Below are 20,791 nucleotides of genomic sequence, written 5' to 3'. Positions count from 1 at the left end.
GCTGAATGCGTAATGAAGTTTCTCCGAGCACGACGAGAAGTGGACCCTGATTACCTTTGCCTTTACGCCTTTACAAAGTCGCTCTGCAAATTTTTTTCACCGAATTTCGCAAACTTGGAAAAGTTTGGGGAGGGAGAAATTCCATCCATCGTGTTCGAGACTCGAAAAAGCGTGAAAGCCTGGACAGATTGGAAACCGCATCCGTTTGGGAGGATCCGCTCCTTCGTTTTCGCGTTAACGCGTTTCCTCCTATTAACTAATGCTCGCAAACCACCCCTGGCTCGAAGGACGAGGATGCCATACGCGCACCGAGCGAATCACCGAGCCGGCGGTGGGTAACCAACCAGTCAGTCGACCATCCACTCGGTCAGGGTGCACGCGGGTAGGACATGCTTGCTACGACGGGACAGTTTAAGCCCTGATATATCGCTCGCCGACACTCCCAACTTCTGTCGCCGTTTCTGTACCGCTTTTTTGCCACGGCTGACCATATGTCCACGGAAACCGAGATCCCCCATCCAGTGTGTCTGCGCCTGTGCGCCACGCAGTTCTCTCTCTCTCTCTCTCACGCTTTTTCCATCGCTTTCCTCCGATCCCCTCCCCAATTTGCCAGCGACAAATTTGACAGCGAACCTGCGATTTTATGGATAGGAAGAAATCGTCTCTTCTTCTTCGTCTTCTTTCATCTTTTTTCGAATAAGAAATGCGGATTAACCGCCGGGGATAAATCGTTTCGAACGAACGCGTGTTCGATCGGGAGACGCGAGTTAAGCGAGTTTAGATAAAACCGTGGTCGTCCAACAGGCGTCCAACCCCACTTTGCAACGTAACAAATGATGCCACATGTTCGAATCTTCCTCTCTTTCGACCTTGCTCTCTCTCTCTCTCTCTCTCTCTCTCTCTCCTCGTCGCTTTTCCTCTTGGAGCCGCGGGGCATGGTTCGGCTCGGTATTCGTGGGAGGGGAGGAGAGGAGGGGGTCGTGTAATTTGTACGGTTAAACGCACGTGCAAAAACGAACGGAACGAGAAAGAGAAAGAGAGAGGGAAGGGGGAGAAGACAATTTACGCGGGACTAAACTGGCGCGCTGGGAGCATTTACGAATCGAATCGATCCTTACTTAGATCCCGTTAATGGAACCTTATGCCTACGGTGGAGAAGTTGCAGGCAAATGGCGCCACAATTGCAAGTGTAACGGCCGGAATGAATCGAACGTGTTCGAGTCGAGAGAAAAGAGAGGAGAGGAAGGGGAGGGAAGGGAAGGGAAAAGAGACGGCGAGGAAGAGAAAGAAAGAAAGAAAGAAAAAATTCCTTCGAAAAAGAGACCGTAACTGATGCCGATGGATGGGAGGATGGCATTGAAGAGAACAAACGCGCGTACGCGACAACCCCTCTCTCCTCTTCCTCTTCCTGGTCTTTTCAACGAACGATTGTCCACGAACGACGGTCGGCTCGAGTGCCACCGGCCGACTGCAGGTAAGTGGCCGTCATCGCGCCTCGCTTAAAAAGCCTAACCGATTGCCGCCTCTTTATCAACCTCTTTACCCAACCTTTGAAAAACTGTCTGGGTGTCGGCCACTCTCACTCTTTCTCCCCTCTTCAACCTGTGCGCCGCGCTTCATTGTGCGATTAATTCTGACATATGTCCGCGGCCATACAGGACGGCGAGATCCTATTCTCCTCGGCCGGTTAACGAGTATTCGAAACTCGCTCGAGGAGGGACACGATGGTGGACACGGTTCCTCTTCCTTGTGTCGAGAGAACCGTTTCGGAGGGAAACGGTTGTTTCGAATCGACACGCGTGTCGCGCTCTTTCATTCGTTCGACATTCGTCTACGTTTAACACGGTCGCTCGTTAATACGTAACCCACTACGCTCGCCTACCTGGCGGATATCGCTCGCCGCTTTTTCAACGTTGTTCATCCGTTACGTCGTCGCTTATTATTATCGTCGCGTACGAAAGGGTCGCCGCCACGATCGAGCGCGCGCCCTGTGTGGCCCTTCCACGAAAATCAATCGGTGGACGGATGTCGGTAATTTTTTTTGCCAGACCGAATACGATAATTCGACGACGATTATGAAAATATCTATTGCCGTCTCTTGCAACCGTAATTTTCTTGATGCTAACAAGACGATTTTTTTTCTTTCTTTCTTTCTTTCTTTCTTTTTCTCGGACAGATAGACTCGGTTCTTACGTTCGTCACGATAGCACGTAGATGCTCTCTCCTCCTCTTCCCTTTCTATTCGGTGTCGTTGTCGTCTTCTTGTCCTCATCTGTAACAAAAGAGAAAAAGAAGAGGAGGAGGAAGAAGAAGAAGAAAAAGACGACGACGCTTCGACGTACGAATTTCGTTTCGAAGAGAATAAAAAAGGTTCGATGGAAGGGTCAAGCATTCGACCCAGATTCCACGCGTTCAGATTTCATCGAAGGAAAAGTTGTCTCTGATTTTCGACGACAGATGCATTTCGACGGGGCGGCGTAGTAGTAGTGGGAAGGCGCGGTCGTTCTAAATAACTTATGGCCGGCAATCGCGAATTGCCACGGTGATGCAATCGGTCGAGCAATATAATAAACGGTGGAAACAAATAATTCCATTATCCCTTTATCGGGCTAATGAAAAAGGGAACGATAAAACCGCAATACCGCGTAACCGAGGAGGATGGGACGGTGGGAGGCGAGTAGAGCGAGAGTTTCTAGGATAAAGAAACTCGACATGTCGTGCTCCGTGCTCCTCTTTCCCCCTGTCATTAATACCAGGCGACTGTTACATATGGATGAGAAAGCTGGGTTAGGGCAGGACATCGATGCCACGGAACGGAGACGAAAGCGAAACGGGATGTAGGGAAGCGAAACTCATCGACTAAAAGCATCCACGAAAGACCGAGAAGTCGTTCTTTCGCTCTTCTCGTCGTCGTCCTCGTCGTCTCGAATCTTCTTCCGAAGTCCTCCTCTGCCCTCGAAAAACAGAGAGAGAGAGAGAGAGAGAGATTTCGATAAGACCTGCTCGAGGGATAAAACGAGCACCCTCGACGTTTACCTACGATTTAAATTGTCTGCCGGGCGACCCGACTTCACCCCCCCGATTTCACGGAATCCTTGCGTTACAACGGATTCCTTTTTCCTTTCGCGGCTTCTTCCGTGCCACTTGTGTGTGTGTGTGTGTGTGTGTACTTGGCTTCTTCCGCGCGTTTTTTTTTTTCTTCTTTCTTGCTTTTCATCGGCGATGACTCGACGAAAAGTGGAGGCGCGCGCGTCGAATCGCGTCGACTCGATGGTGGAACGAGGTCAAGTTATTTTCAGCTTGGAGGCACAACACCGGTGCCGGTACCGCCTCTTTTCATAATGAATGGAGGCCTCCTCCTCCTCCTCCTCCCCCTCCCCCGCGACCTTCCTTTCCGCGAATTCGCAAAAGGCTTGCTTGTTCGAAAAAAAAAAAAAAAAAAAAAGAGGAAAAAAAAACGAGCGCACGCGTTCAGAGAGTGAATTTATCCGGAGTCAGGGTCGTGGCTCCTTTCCACCCGATCCGTTTCGGTCCGTCGCGGACACGGGACGATAAATCTGCACCTACTCCCCCCGTATATCTTGCAAGGGGAGGGCGAACGCAATATAGGTAATGTTCCGGCCGGCTACTTAACAAATTGCTACAAATTGCGGAGAGCGTTTAGCCGTCGGATACGTTCGAATCTCTGCTCTCCTACGCTATCCCCGTCACCTCTTGCGGTCGCTTCAAGGGTCGCCTCTCTCCCCCTCACTCTTTCCGTGTTTCGTCGAACGATACCACGGTGGTGACCACATGGCGCTCCCATATGTCCGCCTCCCCCCAATAGTCCTATCGACTGCTAGCGTTGTCTCGAAGACAAAGGGACGCAGTAGGTTTAACCTAGTAGCGTTTCTTCCTACTTTCGACGCGTTGTACGAACAATGGACCGTTCACCTCCGCGGCCGATTAACTCGACGAACCGCGTGGCTGAGTCAGTGGCGCGACGGTCGGGACGCGTAGAATTGCGAAAGGAAATTCGTTGGAATTCTCGATGGAGGAGAGAAGGAGAAGGGTGGAGATTTAAAGTTGCGACGATGATGGCTCGGACGAATCATTAATCAATGGAGCGGAGGCGCCTTCTAACGGCGCTTTAAAAGCGAGATATATACCCTCGAGCCAATCAACGATCGCGTGCCGCGCATGGAGGATCGCCTCGGTTAATTTCACGGGTATTTAACGCGGTTTCGCTCGACAATGATTCAATCAAGCCGGATTTATTTGGCCGAGGATTGGCCGGCCACGAGGCGATCATTATTAGGGCTCCTAGTCGGAAACGCCTCTCTAAGCCTTCTGCCCGAGATAAACGCTCCCGTTTATTAGAGACGCCTGTACGCCCGCCTTCCTCGTCGACCGATCGCATTCTAATTTCCTCCCTCCACGGAGGAAATTGGAGAATCGTCGCGCCGTGTGACGCACTTTCGCCAACGACGGGAGATAAAGGATGGAAATAAAGGTGCGATTTAGAACGGGTGCGTCCGCAGCTCGTCCGGCGTAAATATCGGTGAACACGGTTGTTCCCCGTCCAGCGAGGGAGGGGATCGAGCAATTCGACGCCCGTGCGAAATGTTGTCAGCCAATTTTCTTGGCCAGTGCCTCTGAATGCCGCAGATTTCCATCTAGGTCCGTCCTCGGTGGCGCCGGTGTATACCGTACCCGGGTAAATACATCCCTTTTCCATCCCCCTCTCGAAACGGACGAACGTCGTCGTGGTCGTCGTCGTCGTCGTAGCCGTCGTCGTCTCTCTCACCTCCATCTCCCCCTCCCTCCTCCTCTATCGTCCACCTCGATCCACACCCCGCCGCATGAACCACAACTGTGATTATAATTCGTGGTCCCTGCTGACAGAACCAACCGCCATCGTCAACCCCGCCGTTTCTCCTCCGCCTGGTTCATCCCCATCTATGCTTGCTCGGGGGACGGGGATCGTGGACGCTGTGTAAAGGATTATGCACGCGGATTTAACTGATGAATCACATTGTCGTCTTGATTCTCGGTGGCGTTAATTTTCCTCCGCCTCTCTCTCTCTCTCTCTCTCCCTCCGATTTCGACGACCACGATACGCGCGACTACGCACCCGTGCGAACGAAGAATAGTCGTTCTTTTTTTTTTTTCTTTTTCCAACGATCGAAAAACCCGTTCTCGACTCGTTGAGACATACAAGAATACTATCGATTTCGCACGGTTACTACGGTACAGTTGGTGCTCGACCTTACGTGTTACAGTCGTGATTAATTCTCTCGAGAACACGTGTATTCTCGAGAGAAGGGGGAGGGAGAATTTAACGAGAGAGAGAGAGAGAGAGAGAGAGGGGAATTCATTAGGGATAGAACGAGTGATAAATCAGTATACGACAAATTATCGGCTGCAATTAATCGATATATATATATATATATATCGTCGATTCTTATTTGGAAAACTCGTCCCGCTTAACGCGGAGTATCGCAGAGATTACGGCAACTGAATTCGTCCGGCCGATAATTTATTACCCGATGCTTCTTTAGGATAGGCGCGGCGGTGGAAGGAAAGGGGCAACCTACCCCTGTACGGTTTCCACGCCGAGCAAACAATTTCCATTCGTTTGGAAAGGTTTCTAATCCGCCAACATCGGGCCCATCCGCCAACATGGGTAAAGGCAGAATTAACCGCTTCCCATTCCATTTCGAGCGATCCGGCGGTGGCCGGGCTTATTAATTTCGCCAATAATGCCGGCGACGAGTGAGGGTGGCCTCCTTCGCACAGATGGCGTATCACGAGTCAATATACTTTTCCGCAACGCAAACCGCCCTCGGAACACGTGACGGCCTTCGAATTCTCGCTCCACGCTAATCATTCCTTTGACCTATGCTTCTCCCGCATATGGTTCCGCGGCTGGTCACGCTCTTTCTCCTCCACGGAGATCTCACACGTATCTCTTTTCCTTCTCCTTTTCCATTCTAGTCCCGAACTATTATCGGAATTAAACATCGGTCGAACAGGAAGTTGCGGGGTCGAGTTGAATATTACATATCTCTCGTATATTTTCCCGAATACACCAGCTGAAGCTCGTGCTTCAATTTTCGCGAGTAGGAAAATAAGAAAGAGGAGAGGAAGGGGAATGAAATACGACGACGACGACGCGGAGAACGAAGGGGAAGAAGAAGAAGAAGAAGAGGAGGAGGAGGAGGAGAAGAAAAAGAAGAAAAAGAGTTGGAAGAAAGGAGAGGGGAGAGAACCGATGGTTCTGCCAGAGTCAGGACACGATCTCGGAGCATGGACCAACGGAGGAGAGAGGAGAGTAAAGTAAGCCGACGCGCGCGCGGTGTGTGTGTGTGATGTGTGAGCGCGCGTGTAAGAGAGAGCGTACGTAGAGGGAAGCGAAACGAGGCGGACATAAGGGAGAAGGATCGAAGGAGAGAGAAAATCGGGACGAAGGTGTGCGGTGTGGAGAGAAGCGAAGAGGAGGGAGGGAGGGAGGGAGAGAGAGACGTGGGCCAGGGAGAAAGACGAGGAGAGAGAAAGGAGAGGACAACCCCCTCTTCTTCGCGGGTTGACTCGAACGCCGGCGATATCTCGACCAATCAAATCACGCCGCGGGCTCCGCCTTTTATCATTATTTTACTTGTTTTCCCTTTACTTCACCCTCATTGGATGACATTCTCCGGGCCATTTCGCGGTGCAAAAAAGTTACCCGCGCCCAACCGAGGACTCCATGATTCCTCCTTCTGGTACCCTTCTGGTACCCACCTTGGTACACGGACCACCTCCACCGAGGCCGGATTCCTCGGCAGAGATAGGCAGACTCCGCCACTTTCCACGCACAAATCGTTTTCCACGAATTTCCCATTCTTTCCTCCTCCTCTTCTCTCTCTCTCTCTCTCTCTCTCTCTCTCTTTATCTTACGTCACTTGGCGAAAACTTGGGATTGATTCTCGCATCGAGGCGAGGAGGCAACGACGATTCGCGCTGTCTTTTAATTTCTAATCGATCGATAAACGGATGGATTCGTCGATGGACGGATAGAGAGATGGATGGTGTTTTTTTTTGGACGCGTTTTTCAGGAACGAGTTACGAGTTGTCGATGGTCCTTGGTGTTTAGACCACGATAGGATAGTCAAACTTTTGCGGTCGTTTTTCGATTTTGTTTTATCACCGTTTTATTTCTCTTTTTTCCTTCTCCCTCCCTCCCTCCCTCTCTCTCTCTCTCTCTGTTTCTCCCTTCCGAATCGTGATACGCGAAATCGTGGGAACGGACACGATCGGTCGAAACGGCAAGAGCGTTCTCGATGTCGAAAACGTGCTCGATTCATCGACTTGGTGATCGAAACGAGAGCGAATCAAACGATGGTAAAGCGGATGGTAGTGGAGTAGCGGGCGCGGATAAATTCGTATCGATTCGTCTAGCGCATCGGGGCCGTGATTGACGAGCTACTCTCGTCAAGGATTATGCGGTTCGTTGGTTGGAACGAACGGCTTTGGGGCATGGGCGCGTAGACAAATATATAGGCGAAAATCCCGTGTACCCTAGCTACGCCGACTGGACACTTCCCAAACCGCGAAACCTCGAAAACCGCCGGGGGCCGTGCACCCGCAAAATTATCTCTTCTCCGAGATGAGCGGAATCGATCGATGCGCGACACTTTACAAAACGAACGAAACATTGCGCCCTGCTCTCGTTTCGACGGGATAATTGACACCGAGAACGCGAGAAACGCGCTCGTCTCTCACTAAATCCACAGGGTTCAGAGACCGGGATGACGAGCCCCCTCTCTCCAAGCGGGGAGGCAGGAACCTGTAATTCACCGAGAATAAATTCTCCAAGGTGGATCAGGGGGATGCAGAGAGAAAAGAAAGACGCTCGGTCGCGCCTACGCGCGTTCGATCGCGGTGCACCTCCTCATTGTATGTATATCGGACCGGTGTAAAACTATGCTGGTGGAAGAAGTCACGTGGAGGGATATACTCGAGGGAGCGGAACGATCGGTCGAAGGGAACAAGGAATAGCGTAATAGCTCCCCCCAGTGAAAGCGGAGGAAGATTGGTAGGACACGGAAGAGGCGCGCGATGCTTTGAGCTTTCCGGTTTTTGCCAGGGAGGAGGAGGAGGTGGGGGGGGGGGGGAGGAGAGAAGGCGATCGAGGAGTAAATTTGAAATTTGCTCGGCGGGGGCCGATATGGGGAGGGGGAGAGGCGTAAAGCGTACGAACCGGATAACGATTTGTTCGAAAAGCAATATAACGGGCTATCACCCGACCTCGAGAGGAGGATGAGACGAAGGAAAGCGAGAAGGACGAGGGTGGGGGAGGAGGGTCGTGTGGGGTGCCCTTTTCCTGAAATTTGCATGAGGTATTAAAGCGCGGTGGCTGCGTTCACCAGTCGAGTTCCTGTTTGCCGACACCGAATGCCGAGGATCAAAGGACCTCTGCCAGCCTCGCGCCTGCCTCTCTCTCTCTCTCTCTCTCCCTCTCTCTCTCCCTCCCTCCCTCCCCCTGCCGAAAACGAGATCGTGGCCAGACCGAGTCGAGAGCCAGACGAGGAGAGAAATCAATCGTACGACATCCAACTTTGGATATTCTCCTGGTTCCAGGGAATATACGTTCCTTTGTACGTTAAATCGTACAAGGACGAGTCGACGTGATTCCCAACTCGAGTCAGAGGGCTCGTTTCTTCCCCGAGAGAGAGAGAGAGAGAGAGAGAGAGAGAGTGTTGGTCGAGACGGGGCGATAACGATCGCGATCCGTCTGGAACGAGGAAGGAGCGGCGGTGGTATCCCTCGCGTCGGCCGATTATCATAATTGCGAGTTAATTACGAAATTTATGCGTTCGCCGCTTACTACGTTGGTCGGCTCGATGGCGTAGCGATCACGCGCCAATTTCACGCGTAATAAAGCCGTGGGAGGAATCCGCGTTCGAGTTGTCCGACGATGCTCGTAATTTCTTCGCTTTTCGCGAGGGATTCCGTTTGCGCGAATCGTTACACCAATAACACCGCGCCGATAATGGTGTAAAATATCGTTGCTCCGTTTCGAAAGCGTCCTCGGCCAAGGATCCTCCTTGGAGGAAGGACCTCCGAGCGAGCGTGTATACGGAGAATGTTAACGCGCGTAATCATATTCTTGCTCGTCGCATCATCGTGCCCCGTAAAAACGTTAGCTGGCAGTGATGTATGCCGCCGGGGGCACGCATCGCATAAGTAAGGAGGGCCTTGGGCCCATTCATCAGCTAACGGAGGAACAGAGAGGGAGGGGGATAGGCCCTCTCCATCGCCCCCTCCTCTTTCTCCATCTCTCTCTCTCTCTCTCTCTCTCTCTCCACCATCGGTGCCTCGCCATCGACAAGGGACACTTTCGATCGAATCTCGTCGTCTTGCTTGATCCGCGGGATCGCTTCTTCTTCTTCTTCTTCTTCTTCGTATTCTAGGATTTCGATCGACTTGGAAATGCCTCGCGTCTTATCTATTCCTTCTATCTCTCTTCGTGTTCTCTTCTCTCCGCTCGGTAAAAAAAGGGGGTCTCTCCTCTCCTCTCCTCTTCACAAAAAGAAGAAAAGAACAGGAGGATGGACGAGTTTACTTGGACAAATAGAAACGCGGTGGCGCGCGCGTTCTGAAGGGAAGGAAGGAAGGAAGGAAGGAAGGAAGGAAGGAAGGCGAGGATGGTCGAGAACGGTGTCGCGTTCCCGACGGGTGCCAAACCGCATTTCGGGCGAGCTATCCATACCGGGAGCCTCCTACCCCCTCCCCTCTCCCCCCCCGTTTGGTAAGGATATCATTCCGCTTGGACGTGGGTTGGGACGATGGTCGGTGGCCACCGGGATGGAGAGCGACCAAGGGGAGGGGGGGGCGGCGAGGAGATGAGGAAGGAGGGAGAGAATGCAAAAAGGTCGTGGCCCGGGCGTTCGCCGCGTTTTACAAATTATTCAATTAGCCCCGCGAATTAAGGTATGCATATTCATCGCTGCCCGATACGCGCGGTCCGCGGCTACATTCACCGCGCATAAACAATTGGGGCTCGCACACGCGCGTTAGACGCTCTAACGAACTCGCAGCTGCATCCGAAATGCATCCGCGTTTTGCAACGATGCGGACAGGGGGGTCTGGCTTTTCCTCCGCGCCGCCGCGCTCCCGGATATGCAACGCCGAATCCCCCTCCCCCTCGATATCCAGTATTCGATCCGCGTCGCGCGTTCTCCGCCCGGCTCTTTTTCTCCACCCGGGCCCGAATCCCATGCCCATAAATCCACGTGTCCCGAATCCTTTTTCTTCCAGGTTTGCTTCGCAAGTGCCCCCGGAGCTCCCTAGCTCCTATACGTTCCTCGCGCGCAAACTTGCGCGATCTTGGGAAACGATCTCTCGCGGAGCAACCGCGAGAAGGAGGAAAAAAGCCGATCCTTTTTTTTTTTTTCTCCTTTTCGTCTCGAAGGATCGATCGATTCGGCGGCATTCGCTTAAAATGGTAAAAAGCGGAATTAATCGGGGTTATTAAGCAGGGTACGCGGGATGGGCGGTCGAAATTATTATTTCTTCCGGTGGATAAAGCGGAGGGGCCGGAAGTGAAACGCGGTTAGAGTTGAAATAGGCGCGTGGGAAGAGTTACGAGTTAGGTCGAGGAGGAGGGGGGTGCGTGTCCTCCTCGGGAGCGGAGAGTTTACGTTTAAAACAACGCGGAGAAATGCACATTTTAATCGTATCGCTAATAGCCCGACGTTTATAAGCCTCGGTGTGTCTCATGAATACGCATGGTGAATACGCTGGCGGTGACAACGGTACAAAATTAATGCACACACGCCGGGATATACTCCTCTACGAGGAGGAGGAGACAGAGAGAGAGAGAGAGAGAGAGAGAGTGGAGAGTCTCGTCTCCATCTCTCTCTCTCTCTCTCTCTCTCTCTCTCTTCTTTCCGGGATCTCGAGTTCGCGAATACTCGAGTATTCCCCATCCTCCTCCGAATTAATGCTGGCTGCGTTATTTTCGAGAAATCTGTATCTGCGCGTGGTCTAACGCGGTACGTTGATCGCGATATTACGAGGCAACAACAACAACAACAACAACAACTTTTATCTCCGATCGCGTGTTCCGATATTCGTGTTCTCGAGGCGAACGAGAACGAATTGGCCGCGGAACCGGTGGACAGTTATCGCGTTGTATTATTCAAAACTCGTCGAAGCGGAATATCGCGGCGGTTCGTTTCCTTACTCGGGATTATTATTCGTCGAAACGACATCGGCGTTGTTCCGCAAATTAGCGGCTCGGAAACAAATCGTTGCTCGATCGGTGCAACGCGGGAACACGCGTCTCCCGTACGTATATTGTATTCATATTCATGCGAATAATTGCAATAATAGCGCGCGACTCGTGTAATTGATACTCGTGTAAGCGATTATCGAGTTAACGGGAGACGCCTCCCGTCTCTTTCCTTTTCTTTCCGATTTCCACGATTTCTTCCTCCTCGCGCGTTAACGCTGGTGGCCTCCCCTCCCCCCTTTCTAATCAACCCCCTGCAGAAGGAATTAGACGAAGAACATCTCGATACAGATTTCGACTGGAGGAAGGGGGAGGATCAACCTTGGCGGATAACCTTGCCCCCTCGCGACGCCCGGCTCACTTTTATGAAATGTAAATGTATTCCCGATCGGCCGATCAGATAGTTTAATATTAATAATAGAGCGCGGGTCCCGAGATTATCGAGGCCTTCCTCGAATTTGTCGGGTGCGTGTCACGACCGATATGCATCCCCGATATCGCCAATTACGTGGCGGATTGAGTCATAACGATTTCTGGTTATGTTAAACGGCCGAGTTTCTTGGCCGTTTTCGTACCTACGTTTCCCGTTCGTTCCTTGATTCGATACGAGATATATATATATATAAAAGAGATAGCAGTTTCGTTCTAAGCCTGCCTTTAATTGGATACTTGTCTCTGCCGCCTTCTTTCTCTCGCGACGGGAAATGCGCCATGGTAAAGTAAGTAAGTAAGTAAGTAAGCAAGCAAGCAAGCAAGTAAGCAAGTAATCGGCAGAGAGGCTGAATACCCAGCGCGCCATACTTCGCGTCTTCAATAACGGCCGTGCTTTCGTGATTACATAAAAGCCGTGAGTTGAGTTTTCCGGCGGCCGTTTCTTTTCCCTCTCTTCCCACAAACTTACAGCGCAACAAACGGCGCGCGCGTCTTAACTCGATCGCGATTCTCCTCCGATCGCGCCGCCAGATTCACACGGCTCGTTCCACGATCGTGGATAAAGCGTAGAAACGCGAGCGTCATGCGGAAAAATTAAACGACGGGACGCAACGCGAGGAGCGTGTGTGCCTGCGTGTACCGGGGGGGAAGGGGACGTTTGGAGAAAAAAAGGAAAGGAAAGGAAAGAAGGAAAATAATTTCTTCGCTCTCGATACGCGCGTGTAAGTGCTGCGCTCTCCTCGTCCTACCTCCTCCTCGTATTTCGCTTTAATATGAGCTTCCATCCCCTGTTGCAGTAAGTAGAGACGTTACGTGAAATGGGAAATATCGGAAGGGCTTACGGCCGCATTATACGCCGGTGGACGACCGGCGGGACCGGCTTTATTGCGCGATCGAGAAAAAAAAAATATGAGAAAAATAACAGAGAGGCCGGCAGATGTCCAGGATGACACGATCGTGGTTACGCAGTGTGTTAAAGACAACGTGGCCGAAACCACCGTGACCATCCGATCAAATTTCAAAACTCGTACACAAGGCAAGTCTCGTCCCTAGACTTGATGACCAGCCTAACTAACATTTCGTCTCTCGAAATATTCTTCCATATCTCGTCGATTCGCGCCAAAATATTATATATTCCCCTTTGTAAGGGGATCTCGATTCCCATTTTGGTTTAAAACGAACGAACGAACGAGTGGAAAGTTCTCGGTCGATCGAACGAACACTTTCTGGCGGATCTCTGTCTTCGATCGAGACGATTGGGGACGGTTGCAAAACGGTGCGTGTCCGTTCCATGAAAGGCGATTTTCTCGAAGGTGTCTACGATACGGGATTCAGGGGAGGGGGAGGGGAGGGGGAAAGGGGAGAGGAGAGGAGGCGTGGAAGGGAGCTCTGCGTTATTTCCAACGAGAAGGAGGAGGAGGAGGAGGAGGAGGAGGAGAAGAAGAAGAAGAAGAAGAAACGCGATTAGAGCGATTAGAGAGATCACGATGCGCGTGTGGAACGGAACGGTTCCATATATCTAGCCAAGCTTTGCGCAACGTTCCAACGCGCTTGGTCTCGGTCTCAATTAACGCAATTACCCGCTCCCTCGTCTAATTACCTATCAAACGGAATTACTATCGCACGCGCGCGCGCACCGCCGCTCCATCTCTCGTCTCTAATGAACGTTATTAATTGCTTTATGATTTTTCGATAAAACTTGCCGCGTAATCAACTTATTATCCCACGCGTTGCGCGCGTCCTCGTTGCTCCCCGACCCCGACGGTTTATATCCTTATTACCAGCCATTCCCCTCCCGTTTCCTCCTTTTCTTCTTCTTCTTCTTCTTCTTCTTCTTCTTCTAGCGAGAACGAAAATTCGAGAACAACGAGTTTTCGAGGAGAAGGAACCTCGTCGAGTCTCACGACGAATGCGAAGAGGAAGGAATTTCATAACGCGTCTAAAACGCGAGAAACTTTTTCTAACTCTCTACGCTACTAATTTTCCATCCGTAGCCTCGATCGAAACCGCTCTTCCTTCTCTCTCTCTCTCTCTCATTTTCTTTATTTTCGATCGCCACGGTTATAAACGCGCGTGCGTTTATCCGCAAGATCAAACAGAGAGAAAAAGTCGTTAACGATACGTGCCCCTCGCGATAAGTCGGCGCTGTTAAAGAAAGCGAGGGGAAACGTCACGATGGCAACGATAGCCACGGGATCGAAGAGAGAGAGAGAGAGAGAGAGAGAGTAGTCATTTAGCGTGGCGAGCAGGTGAGATTGGAAGAGGCTCGAACGACTCGAAAGGGAATTCAGAGCGAGACGGCGCGGGGCTGACGTTGACCAAATAATAGCCGAGGTGGATCCCCGTCACGGATCCTCTCCCCTCCACTTTAGATTCCCTTATCTCTTGTACCGGGGCCAATTTGATAGATGAAAACGATAGGAGAGGACGCGGAGGGACAGGTGCGTGCCGCCGCACCTGACCACAAACGATCGTCGCGATCATCCTTGCCTATCTCTATCACCTATTAAATTATTTCTTTCTTTCTTTCTTTCTTTCTTTCTTTCTTTCGGGCAGAGATTAAAACGCGAGGTTTTACACACGGTTTCATTCGTTCCTTCGACGTTGTTATACACGGCTCTCTCGACTCTTCTCCTTCTTTCCATCTCTTCTTTTCTCCGTTTCTCTGCACGCGCGTCCATATCCTGGATTGGGCCGCGTAATCCCCGGACTAACCCTCCCCCCGCAAATATATACGGGCGCCCGATCGCGTATGGAGAGAGAGAGAGAGAGAGAGAGAGGAAAAAAGGGGAGAGAAAAAAAAGGCGCGAACCCCGTCGTCGTTTCGGAAAGGACGGCAGCCGGCGGACGGCGCGGCTCTTCTCGAGTTGCCGAGGAGAAAACTTAGAAAAGTCGTGTCCCGGAGTAAACCCAGAATCGCGGGATAATCCGAGATGATCGGCTAATAGCTTTAGCAAAGAATCGACTGGGAGGCGACTACTTAAAATTAGCATAAGCCCCCTGACTGCTCCCCGGCTAACGAGCGGAAAGAGGCGAGACCCCAAAAGTGCTGCGGACCAGGAGACGCGCGAAAGAGAGAGGAGAACGAAAGAAAAAGGAAAAGGATTTCCGCGTCTTTCGCCGCTCTATCTCTTTCTCTTCCACCTCCGATTTTCGACTCGATCGTTCTCTTTCCAACCTCGCGCCATTCTATTTATCCGAAGATTTCTTCTCTCTAATTTAACCGCGCGTTTCGGACGGTGGTTATATTTATTGTCAGTTTTAATTGGCCGGCCCGGACGAGTGATTTATCGAATCGGGAAAAGAAAGCGTTTTCGCGGCGCTCTTCTTTCCTCTACTCGGATGAGACGGCAGCTGGGTCGCGAGATATATCTATCTCTCCATGGAAATTTTTATTAATTCGCGAGAGATCGGGCGAGAATCTCGGTGAGCGACAATGGCGGCAACCCCCTCCCCCTCCCCCCTTGCCTCATGTGTGATCAAGATGCGAGTTTAACGAAGCTCGGTGGTCGTCGATAAAAATCTGACGGGAGATTCGAATCGCGCGGCCTCGAACAAGAAGAGGAGGAGGAGGAGGAGGAAGAAACGTCCCTCCCCTTCTCGGGGAGAGAAGAGAACCCGTTCGCTCGGCTCGGCTACTCGACTCGAGCTTTTTCCACGCGCTGAGAGTCCACGAGCGACGAAAGTCGTAAAATGTCCAGCACCCACGTACGGACTTGTGTCACGTAGACGCACGGTGGCCCGGCTTTGTTGCACGATCCTTCGTATATTATCGCGTACAGTCCGTTTCATCGTTCGATCGGTTTCGAATGAAGCGAAGAAGGGCGATGGATGGATGGATTCTCGAGGGAATCCAATCCACGTCGAGAATATCTCCGTATCTCCTCTTTTTCTCTTCTTCTTCTTCTCTCTCTCTCTCTCTCTCTCGACGGCGACGTTTTCCGCAACTTCGCGGCGGCGTATAGGATTTTAATTGTTTCAAATTAAAACCCGGGTGTGCTTGTATCCGTGCTTAAGATCCGTGAACTAATGGACGGTTTTGGAATCAGTAGCGGCTGCTCGATGTCGAGCAATTAAAAGTAACGAGTGAACTATAAAGCACGAGCAATAATTCTCGAGGATGGGGCTCGGAAAGCGTGAACGGATTCACCGGCCAATTAATTGAAAAAAGGGAAAAACGGTGGTTCCCGTTTCTTCTCTCTCTCTCTCTCTCTCTCTTTTCTCCTTCGATCATTTTCTCCTCCTCGGATGACAGATCGCCGCCGCGAGATCTTTTCTCCTTTTCACGAATTTCTATTTTTCTTTTCCCCTCCTCCTCGTTCTAACAGATTCTCCTCCCTCGATTTCACCGACGGACGACGCCGTGCGAGTCGAAGGAATCCAAGTCGCGAGTGGAAAAAAAAAAGAATCGGATGATTAAAAACGGGAAGGTAGGGAATTGTTGGCGGGGACTGTACGATGCACACGTAGAAGTCTCGGTTCTACGTGCCTGTCGTCCGTTCGTGATGAGCGCGAGTACGTCCGGCCTCGTCAGCAGCAGCTCGAAGGATGCTCGGCCTCCTCCTGGCTTCCACCGCGCTTTGCTCGATCAACGACGACAAAAGTCGGGCGGAACCCGTGGGAACCGGTGGAAAGTCACGCTCGCTCGAAAAAAAGAAAGAAAAACGCAGCGCCTTGGCCGATTTTTCACCGAATCGAAGGTTTCGATTCAATTTCTCTCGGTCGTGGAGCGAGCAGTATATATATATATATATATCGATTATAAATTGTACGCAACGCAACGAAAAAAGGAAAAAGGGATTCGAGCAATTCCGGTATCGATTAACCGATCGTCGAACGATCTACGCGATTCCTCCACCATGTTATTCGATTATTCCTTTATCTCGGTTGTTTAAGCGATGAATTTTTTCTTCTTTTTTCCCGTTGCATCGCGACTAACTGTACACAGTTAACTCCTCCGTTACGATTATTCTTTATTATCGAGAAAACGCGACCTCTTCTCGCAGCCGAGACAATTAGATTCTCAGGACGAGAGTTACGAGGATATTCCATTACTACTACCTGTTCGCGTCTACTCGAATTGCTACGTACACCGATAAGAAGAAGAGGAGGAGAAGGAGGAGGGGGAGGAAGAAGAATCGGTGATTCGTGGGGGGGAGGAGTACGAGTTGTAAGAGGAAAAAAAAAAAAAAGGAAAAATAATCCGGTGATTCGTCAAGATTCGTTACGCGATCTTTCTTTTTTTTTTTCCTTTTTTTCTTATCATCGTCCATTGGCTAATAACTCGTCTAATTGCGATGAGGAACGAAGATGCGTGCACGGGACGAGAGAAATATTGTATTAGGTAACCAGATATCTCCATCTATCGATACGAGGATCTTTAGCTTCGAGTAAAACGAACGATTACCTAATTGAAAATTTCGAAACTCTTCCGAGACTTTTGTTAATTGGCGCTACCGATGCGATCGCGGCACTTAACTTGAGAAACTTGGCTTAATGAGAGGAACGTAGGAACGCAATTGTGCGAGCTTTCCGCGAACACTTTCCAAACCGTGAACACACGAATTGATTCTCGGATCGGTGTAATCGGTAATTTTGGATTCTTGCGATCTCACGATCGTTGCAACCGTTCGATCGGAAGATTATCCAGGCGACGAGGAGACGAGAATTCTCTCCGAGAAACGATCGATCGAAATTTTAAATTCGAAACGAGAATTCTGCAGGAAACGATCGATCGAAATTTTAGATTTGGAATGAGAATTCTCCAAGAAATTTTAGATTCGAAATGAGAATTCTCCAAGAAACGATCGAAATTTTAGATTCGAAATGAGAATTCTCCAAGAAATTTTAGATTCGAAACGAAAATTCTCCAAAATACGATCGAAATTTTAGATTCGAAATAAGAATTCTCCAAGAAACGATCGAAATTTTAGATTCGAAATGAGAATTCTCCAAGAAATTTTAGATTCGAAACGAAAATTCTCCAAAATACGATGGAAATTTTAGATTCGAAATAAGAATTCTCCAAGAAACGATGGAAATTTTAGATTCGAAATGAGAATTCTCGAAAAAACGATCGATCGAAATTTCAGATTCTTCTTCTCAGAAATTAATCGCGATATGATGGTTATCGCGAGTTGTGTATCACCAACTTCTCATCGCTCCTCTCGATCGAACGTCACGTAATCAAAAACTGAGCAAAAGTTGGAAGGACGGATACGTTTCGCTCGTTTCGTTATCGAGTATTTGTAACCGTAAATCGTCGTTATCGAAACGAGGTTGCTGGTTATCGAAAGGCGGAACGAATCGTTCGAAAAAAAAATATATATATAAATAAATATACTCGAAGACGCGTATACAAGAAGGTGTAGCGTAGTTTTCACGAAGCTCGCCAGCCCGCAGGAGTTGCCCGTCCAAAGCAAGGAGGAATAACTTTCCGGTTGATTTATACTTCCGACAGAGGTAACGAGCTTTCGAGCTCGGGCCACGCGGCTCGGATCATCGGCCAAACGGATAAACATAAAGCAATCGTGCGCCGCCCGTTTTTACCGGGCAGAGAGATAAAACGATTCGCGATTCTTATTTAAAAACTCTAACCGGCCGCCTTAACGTCAACCTATTTCGTCCTCTTCCATCTTTTCAACCGAGTCTTTTCGACTCGGCCCCACTCTTCTTCGACCGCTACCAACTTTTTTCCAAAGTCGATCGGGGTCACCAGGTAGGGAAGGGGAGGGGAGGGACCGTACAACGACGACGACGACGACGAGGAGACACGGGTCGAAATTTATTCGTCGTCGGGTTTTCAGATGGTCGGGGAGATAACGGAGATGAACAGGAAACGCGGCAGACTCGTTGACTATCAATGAAACGGCTCGAGGAGAGGAGAGAAACTACGACTCGTTCTATTTTTCGCGTCTATTTTTATCGCGTCGTTTCGTCTACCTTGAACAACGCGTAGATAGATAGGTAGGTAGGTAGGTAAGAACAAAAGTTGATCGATACGACGGGATCAAGGGAGGACGGTGGATCGATCGAGGTGGTATCGCGAGCGCGAGGAAAAAGCGTATCTATCTCCGAAGGAAGGTAGAAAGCGGACGAAAACGTGAATGGAAGAGGGGGAGGGGGGGGGAGGGACCTCGAACGAGCGGGCCCCCGCTCGAGACCCCGTCGTCGGTTTCCGTCCGGTTGTCATCCTCGCGGTTGACGTACCTTATTCGAAGAAGAGTCCCCGTCCACGAGGAGAGCCGAGGCGAGGGTGAAGGGAGGGAGGGGAGAGGTGGGGTGGAATACATCCGCGGAATACTTAACAACTTTTGGCGGTTGACAGAAGCCACTCGGTGGTGGTGGCGATGGTGGTGGGGGATGGGCCTTCTCTCTCTCTGCCTTCCTCTTCGAGAAGAGAAGACTTTGTGGCCCGAGAGGCGCACAAAGAGAAAAGTGAGAGCGAAGAGAGAGAGGGAGAGAGAGAGAGAGCGGAGAAAGGATGCATCCGTCGTGCGCGTCGCGTTTTTTGCCCGCAACCTCCTCCTGTCTCGCCTTTTATTTGGGCCAGACAGGAATTCGGCTAAATGCATTGATTAAACTGCTGACATGGTTCGGACGGCCCGGTGGCCACCGTGTCTCCGCGGATGAGTTGGATCTTTTTTGCCCGAACGAGGGGGTATCGATCAAGGGTGCACCACAGAGAGGGCCCCTCCTCGTCCCATCGCGATTCGAATCCTTATTTCAACGACGTTGGACGACGTGTCCGAGCGGCTATCTTACCTCGGGTTGTTCGCCGCGGATTTAACAACGAGGCCGCCGTTGCCCCGTGTTGCCCGCCTCTCTTTCTTGCGGCCCAAGAAAACCGGACACACGGGGTACACGGTGTAAGGATAACCGGCTACAAGCTCTAGCGAGTTCGTTAACGATGGATATTAGCGATGGTCGAGCCGGAATACCGACGCCCATACCCTCGAAATTGCCTCCGCCGTCCCAAATTCTCCTCTCTCCTAAATATTTTATCCGTTCCGCGTGAATTTCGACGACAGGATTCGACGAGGAATCCTCCGAACTATATATTTTCGAGGAGGGCCTCGTTTCAAGGAAGGGTCGCGAGGAAATTACGGGTCTTACGGTACGCAAACATAGGAAACGGAAGAGTCGTGTAACGTTTGGCTGTTGCTCGTTGATTAAACGACTGGCATCGTCCGAGCGGAACGGGATATTCCTTACAATTCCCTTCGATTAATCGCTCGAACCGTGCTCGTTTCTCGCGGTCGAAAATGATTTATAGATAGAGCGGCACGCGTTTTTCTCAAGGGTTAGAGCGAAAAACGTGTCGCCGTTTCTCGCTCTAATAATCGATGTGCTCTTACCACTCGTCGTGGACGAGGCTAATTATTGCGTATTACGCGGAGAAGAGAAGGAAGGGAAGAAAGGAGGGAAGGAGGTGGAGAACAACAGAGAGAGAGAGAGAGAGAGAGAGAGGAGCAGGCTCGAAGGGAAAGATAACGCGCCTTTTCGCAGGTTGTTCGGTAGGCAAGGCACGAGGCAAGTTTGGCATGCATCGCTCGCTCCTTCGAGCAGCCAACAGCCATCTATGGAATTACCCCGATGATTAATGGTACGGCTGGCTCGAGGCACCCTTCGAGGACGTGGCTTCTTCTTTCCCCTGGCCGCGTTCGCCCTTGGCCACCGCCTCCGCCACAGGGCCCTCGGGCCCATCCGTTCGGGCCACGTGTAAAAAAGCCCGCGCTATGTTAAAACCCGTCCGCGCTCGTCGTCGTCAACGTCCCCCCGTTTTTCTTCCTTCCCCGATCCGATGCCTATCGTTTTCAACGTCTGCTGCCTTCCATCCGTCCGCGATTAAGTACGATCCACGAGGGAAACGAGAGGAGATTCCGCGCGTCGCGCCGCTCTCCCTTTCTATAACTTTATTTTTCCCGGACAGAAGTCGTCCTCCTTCAGAAATCGTATCCTAGGCTGGGAGGAGTTATCGTATCGAACAGAATCTCTCTCTCTCTCTCTCTCTCTCTTTCTACGAGCGTGATCCTGCTCGATGTGGAAAGAGCGTGGAAAGAGAAGAGAGGAAAGGCCAGCGGCAACGGGACGGATCGAGAA

The 20,791-nt window shown here is 50.8% G+C and overlaps 1 long non-coding RNA gene across 1 annotated transcript in view; it reads right to left on the bottom strand.

The window, feature by feature from the left end:
- The window catches only part of LOC147656198 (uncharacterized), a 47,590-nt gene that overhangs the window by 15,547 nt on the left and 11,252 nt on the right, over positions 1-20,791 (bottom strand). Inside the window, exon 2 of the long non-coding RNA XR_015294944.1 lies at positions 2,194-2,272. This is a non-coding gene — a long non-coding RNA (uncharacterized LOC147656198). The remainder of the gene's footprint in view (positions 1-2,193; positions 2,273-20,791) is intronic.

Source organism: Apis florea, unplaced genomic scaffold (assembly GCF_048593485.1).
Source record: "Apis florea isolate Af1SG1 unplaced genomic scaffold, ASM4859348v1 contig_3802_pilon, whole genome shotgun sequence".
In the NCBI taxonomy this organism is placed as follows: domain Eukaryota; kingdom Metazoa; phylum Arthropoda; class Insecta; order Hymenoptera; family Apidae; genus Apis; species Apis florea.
Note: the sequence above shows the minus strand (reverse complement) of the source record. Positions and strands in the feature narration are given on the sequence as shown.